Raw genomic sequence first — 6,000 nt, 5'->3', positions numbered from 1 at the left:
GTTTGCCCCAACGCGTTCCCGCGTGCGCAGCCCCACGCACGCGGTGATTATTCTTGGTTTTTAATTAATTTCAAACTCTGCTAGTGAGCGTGCTGCGTCGCGCGCTTCGTCGCGCAACGAATTTGTCTAAATTTCAGATTCCATTAATGTGCTGCGTCGTGCGCTTCATCGCGCGACGATCCATTTTAATTTCAGGTTGTTTAATGTGTGAAGTCGCGCGTCCAGTTGCGCGACGTTTCACTTTAAATTCAGTTCGAATGACGTATGCCGTCGTGCATTTCGTCACGCAACACTTAACGTTTTCCTATAATTAATGCAGGAATCTCGTTGCGCACTCTGTCGCGCGGTGAGTCGTTTATTTCTCAATTCAATCTAAATGTCGTGTCGTACGTCTCGCCGTGCGATCACTCCCTTTCATTCATCTTTATCTATTTATAATGATTAAATGTGGAACTTGACTTTACTTTATGCTAAACATAGTGTCCAAATTAATGCCCTTCTATTAAGCGAGTGGTTTAATTTATAATAATGTAACGTGATCGTTTCTCGACTGTCTTTTCCTCTTTCTCTCTTAACCGTAATTGCGAGCTCGCGTGGAACGTCTGTTTATTTATTGCATCCTATTGTATGGTGTACTGTTCTTTTGTATTAAATATGTGGATGTATGTATGTTTGCGCTCGTATAGAGAACGATCTGGTTGAGGAGCCTGAAGAACTCGCAGGAGAAGCCCCTAAGCAGCAGTCGGTTGGTGGAGGCAAGTGTCCCTTGACCTATCTTTGTCCTATACATTCTTTAATTCACCTCCCGCATTTCACAGTTATACCTAAGGATTGACTAGCTTTTGTTATCCATGTCCTTGTTTACCTATCTAGGATGGATTATTATTGTTTAGCTTTATGCTATTGCTCAACTCTAATCAATGAACATGATGAGATTTATCGATGATACACTATTTTCCCCTCTTTTACTATGATGTTATACTTGTGTCATTCAAGGGGGCTCGAGCGGTTTCTCGAGTGCCTCTCCGTAAGAACCTGTTCGTTGGATGACCGCCCCGGAAAACAGTGCAACCATGAGGGTGGAATGGGATGCCCTTAGCTGAATAATTAGAGGAACCGGGGTGTAGTTCGCTTAGCCGTCATGCCATCAATGGGGCTCGGTGTATGCGGCTCGCTCTGCCAAGTTTGGGTTCACCCCATGGGGAGGAGTGCGGTGCATTTAGGAAACCTAACGGGCGGCTACAGCCCCGGGGAATATTTGTAAAGGCTACGTAGTGATGCCCTGCTGGGTCACCTTGGTAGTGTTCAATGGAGAGTCATGATCTCCGGGCAGAAAGGAAATCACGGCTTGTGGGTAAAGTGCACAACCTCTGCAGAGTGTATGGAAACTTATATATCAGCCGTGCTCGCGGTTATGAGCGGCCAAGGGAGCTCCAGTGATTAGTGGTACTTGATCAGAGATGTTCCGATTGTAGGTGGCAATGAGATTGATGGTTCTTGGTATTGGCTCCGGTAATGGTAAGTGGTACTCTTTCCGTTTGGAAAGGAGTACGTTTGGGTTAATAACGTGGGTTAATTCTAAAACTTGGCTTTCTCTACTAGTAATAATAGTTTGACCAACTAAAAGCAATTGCTTGGCTTACCCCCACATAAAGCCAGTCCACTATAGCCAAACAGGATACTTCCTGAGTATGTTGATGTGTACTCACCCTTGCTCTACACACCAAACCCCCCCATTCCCAGGTTGTCAGCATTGCAACCCCTGCTCAGGAGAAGATGAAGCTGTGGAAGGAGACCACCAGGAGTTCCAAGAGTATGATGAGTTCTAGGCGTGGGTTAGCGACAACCCCCAGTCGGCTGCCTGTGAAGGCCGCGTTTATCTACGTTTCGTTTTTGCACTTTGATTATTGTAAGGACTATGTGGATGTCTCAGACATATGATGTAATCGACTATTATTCCCCTTTTTAATACTATTTGAGCACTGTGTGATGATGTCCATGTTATGTAACTGCTGTGTACGTGAATTGCTGATCCTGGCATGTATATGGTTCGCATTCGGTTTGCCTTCTAAAACCGGGTGTGACAGTATGCTTCAACACCTTTCCAAAGCTCCTTCAACTCTTCAATCAAGGGTTTTAACATGACATTGAGGTTCTTTCCAGGATAGTCTGGGCCAGGAATGATTAAGCAAAGAAATATAAATTCATATTTCATACAAAGAGAAGGTGGAAGGTTGTATGGAATAACAAAGACGGGCCAACATGAGTATGATTATGCCATTTGATCAAAAGGTGTGAAGCCATCGGTCGCGAGGCCGATTCGAACATTCCTCGGATCAGCTGCAAAGTCGGGATCAAACGTGTCGAGAGCCTTCCATGCATCCCCATCTGAAGGGTGCACGATTAGGTCACCGTTATCACGAACACCTTCTTTGTGCCATCGCATGTGCATAGCGGTTTTTTAGATAGAAACATCCGTTTCACTCGAGGAGTTAGTGGCAAGTAGTGGAGCTGCTTATGTGCAACATCTGTCATCACCTTCTCACCCTCATTATTAACAACTTCCACAAATCTAAATTGTCCACATTTCAGACATTTTTTCTCTTCCGCATGCTCCTTCATGAAAAGCATGCAATTATTTTTGCACACATCAATCTTCTCATAATCCATATCGAGACCTTTGATAATTGTCTTTGAATGGTACATGTCTTTAGGCAACTTATTGAGCTTTGGGAGCACATCTCCTAATAACATCAAAATCTCATTGTAACAATTGTTCGAGAAAAAGTACTTGGACTTAATGGCTATGAGCCGAGTCACAAAAGCGAATATACTCACATATGTGTGTTCATGCAACGGCTCTTCAGAGTCTTTTAGTAGTTTGAAAAATCTGGAAACCTCTAGTGTGGCAGGATACTCGGAGTTTAGGTTTAATTCTGGACGTAGCGAATCTAGCATCTCATGCATCGCATCATCGCCACCCCAATCATTGTTCTCCTCCTCTTCTACATTTCAGTTGGGTACTACATCACCATGATGTTCCCACACCTCATATCCGGGCATAAATCCAAACTAACAAAGATCTAGACTAACTCTTTCCTTATTAAGAAATATACTGTTTTCGTGCCGCCTACAAGGGCATCTAACAGTGCCGGTTAAGGACAAGGAGAATACGTGGTCCACAAAATCTTTGGTTTTGGCTACCCAATCATCAGAATGACGTCCATTTCTACTCCAGCCATTGTACATCCATGCACGATCGTCAGCCAGCGTGAGACTGTTAAACCGAACCATATCGTGAAAACATTATTCAACTTCGTTAAGGGTTTAGATCCTATATGTATAGGCAAGGATAGGTTCTAAACCCACAGCAAGCTAGCAGGTCCAAAAAAAATTCGGCAGCATAACCTCGCTGCCACTAAACAATATATTATGTATATATAAAACATAAAATGATATACTATTAATCAAATCAAACTAACTACCACATACCATAGTAATGCAACAATTCTACGTACCAATATAATGTACTTGTAAAACTAATAATATAATATTAATATGAAATTAATGACACAAATACAATATGCCACTAATACCTAAACCACATATACCACTAATATATTAATGAAATCAAATTAAACATTAACACTAATCAAACACACAAATCAAACAAACATTTACAAATATATACTAATTTCGGCGGCAATTAAATAACGGCCTCCGAAAATATGAAATAAAATACGCAAAAAAATTACCTTTGGATGGCGAAGAGTTTGGCGACGACGGCGGAGTGGTGGGAGGAGTAGACGCGGTCGGTCGACGGTAGCGGAGGACGGCAGCGGACGTCGACGGTGGCAGCGGGCGGCGCTGGCGGCCAGGGTCGGGCGGTGCGACGGCCGGGTAGCGCGCGCAGGCGGGCAGGGGCAGCAGCGGCGCGCGGGCGGGTGGCGGTGGGCGGCGCGCGGCAGAAGGCTGCGTCGAGGAGAGCGCGAGCGGCGCGGCTGTTTGAGAAAGAGACGGAGAGAAGAAAGAAGTCGGGAGCCGTTTTAAAAACTTAATTTTCGGCGGCCAGGGTAGGGCCGCCGAAAATAAGAAACTATTTTCGGTGGCTGTGTCAGAGGCCGCCGAAAATTAGCTTATTTTCGGCGGCTGTGTTAGAGGCTGCCAAAAATTAGCTTATTTTCGGCGGTCAACCTATGCCGCCGAAAATAATAAATTATTTTCGGCGGCCTGACCCTTGCCGTCGAAAATTAGCTTATTTTCGGCGGTCAACCTATGCCGCCGAAAATAATAAATTATTTTCGGCGGCCTGACCCTGACCGCCGAAAATCATGTACAGTGCTGTTGTGTCATGCTCCTGGCCTTTCTTCGTGCGTGCCGTCGAGGAGGACATGATGGCGCCTGCCACGCTTAGGTTATCTTGGCGATGAGGAGTCCAGGTCTAAGATATTGGACAATCAAGGCCCGTATCGTGGCAGCAGTTGACATATGCGATGGAGTTGGTCGTGGTGGTGTGTTGCTTCGGCTGGTCCAGGGCTGACGTCTGGTGCGGGTGCCTCTCGGTTTGAAGCTGTTCCGGTTGAGCTTCTTTCTTCGCTTGCGTGCTCTCTCCCTATATATCTAGCGTTATACTACCTATGTCGTCTCTAAATGCTCGGGTATTTGTCGTGTCCTTCTCCGGCAACGGACATGTATGTCTGCATTTTCTATTCACCTCTTGCTCTACGAAACCTTGGAAGTTGGGGAGGCGAGAGATGAAGGTCTTTGATTTGCTTCCTACGGTATCCGTGCGTTTATAAAAAAATATTATGTAAAAAGCGGAGACAATTAATAAAAAATCTTGAAAACTTTTTTTAGATAATTTACGTGGATATTGTTGTGAGCCGTCGCAATGCATGGTTAACAGACTAGTAGACAATAATTTATGGCCATAGTCGTAGCTTGATAGTTACATGGCGATGGGAACATGCAAACTTTCACGAAGACTAGACGTATACGACCCGTTGGGCTGGACTGGAATATGCATAAGCAATTTTAAACTCAAAAGACTCGCCGGAGCTTTGAAGGCCACACGACCATACTGGAATATGCATGAGCAATTTTAAACTCAAAAGACTCGCCGGAGCTTTGAAGGCCACACGACCATACCAAAATAGTGGTGTCAAGCCCAAGACTTCTTTGTGGAAAATCATAACACTACTGCACAACACAACCAGATCCTTAGCTTTTTCTGCTTTATTAACTTTTTCGGCTCTAGGAGTAGATGTAACGTAGCTTTTAGTTGTAGCCTTCCGCATATCCACCCTCACCCCTATTCGACTCTACGTCGTCTAGATCCGTTCTGGGGTGGCCTGCCGACCCCAGGACGACCCTAGGATCTTTACCCCTCCCGAGGGGCAAGATTTACTTCGTCTACTTCAATCAAGATCTCTTTCTCGAATTGATCTCTTAATTTCTAGGCAACTCTACGTCGTCTGGGGACCTCCAGGGTGACCTGCTGACCCGGAGCACCCTAAGGTCTCTCCCTAGGGGGCATGATCTAGGTCCTACGAGGAGAAGAAGACAACCCTGCGCCAACGCGGATCGTCCGGCCTAGAACGCGGACCGTCTCGACAGCACGCAGGAAAGGAGTCGCTCCTGTCGTCAGGTCGCGGACCGTCCGCGCCCCCGCAGCAAGCTCCACCAGGCAACCCGGCGACCCAGCGACCCGTCGCGGACCGCCGCGTCGTCCACCTCGCAGAGCCAAACCTAAGGTATTGCTCGTCACGAGAAGGCCTTAGGGTTCATTGTTGTTTGGTCCTAAATAGGTGGTGGCCATCATACAGGTAGTGTCCCACCTTCAGCATACCATCTTAGGTCTTGACCCTCCGTGGGCAAAACCTAGGGATCATCCCCAAGGTCGGAATTCACTACGAAGATGATCTAGGGATCGTTAGTGTTTGGTCCAAAAAGGCGCTAACAGAAACCATTTTCTCCATGTCGGGAGACAAGGCCCCGGGG

The sequence above is a fragment of the Zea mays genome, chromosome 3, assembly GCF_902167145.1.
Source record: "Zea mays cultivar B73 chromosome 3, Zm-B73-REFERENCE-NAM-5.0, whole genome shotgun sequence".
NCBI classification, from domain to species: Eukaryota; Viridiplantae; Streptophyta; class Magnoliopsida; order Poales; family Poaceae; genus Zea; species Zea mays.
Note: the sequence above shows the minus strand (reverse complement) of the source record.